Source organism: Pundamilia nyererei, unplaced genomic scaffold (genome assembly GCF_000239375.1).
Source record: "Pundamilia nyererei isolate P.nyererei 1_Seehausen unplaced genomic scaffold, PunNye1.0 scaffold00274, whole genome shotgun sequence".
NCBI classification, from domain to species: domain Eukaryota; kingdom Metazoa; phylum Chordata; class Actinopteri; order Cichliformes; family Cichlidae; genus Pundamilia; species Pundamilia nyererei.
This window is the reverse complement of record NW_005187675.1, coordinates 141,044-141,782: the sequence shown is the minus strand read 5'-3', so window position 1 is coordinate 141,782 and position 739 is coordinate 141,044.

Here is a 739-nt window from a genome sequence, read left to right as displayed (position 1 = left end):
ATAAACGACAGACAGCTGAGAAATATAACATTTGAATCCCTTTTCTCTTTTTCTCTGAGGCGCGGGGGAAAAATATCGACAAGTCGATGAACATCATTTACAGACATATTGGGTAAATGCCCGAGACATCTATAGAAATGTAAATCGCCGCTTGATTCATTCATTTGCTTAACTTGTTTTAGACAGTAAACAGGGCGCGAATAGGACACCGGAAACAAAGCTCCCCACAGGAGTTTCCGCACCGGAAGTAGCGTATGCTAACGTGCACATAGTCAATAAGCCAATGTAGCTAAATCCTGTGGGGGTTTTTTTCTTTTGACTATTTGGTGTTGTTGCTGCACTTCGTTACACCAGCGTTTAAGTAATCTGTTCTAAGATTATTTGAAATTTATATAAATATATTTATTTTTCATTGAAAAAGATAGGAGGGCTTAGCCCTGTCAGCCCATTCATACCAGCGGTCCCTGCCTGCATGTGTGGATAGCAGGGTGAACGGTGGCCTTGTCCCTTGCACACAGAGATTTCTTCCAATTTTCTGAATATTTTGATGTTATTGTAACATAAATGATTAAATAAAATTCTTCTCATATAAAACATTATTCTGAATTCGTTCCAATATTTTTAGAGGCCATTTCTTTGATGCTCTTTTTATACTCAGTCTTGTTTCTAAACCTAATTAGACTTGAGCTCTTCGTTTTCACAAAATATTGAATTTCTATGTTCTCTTGTGAATAAAAAA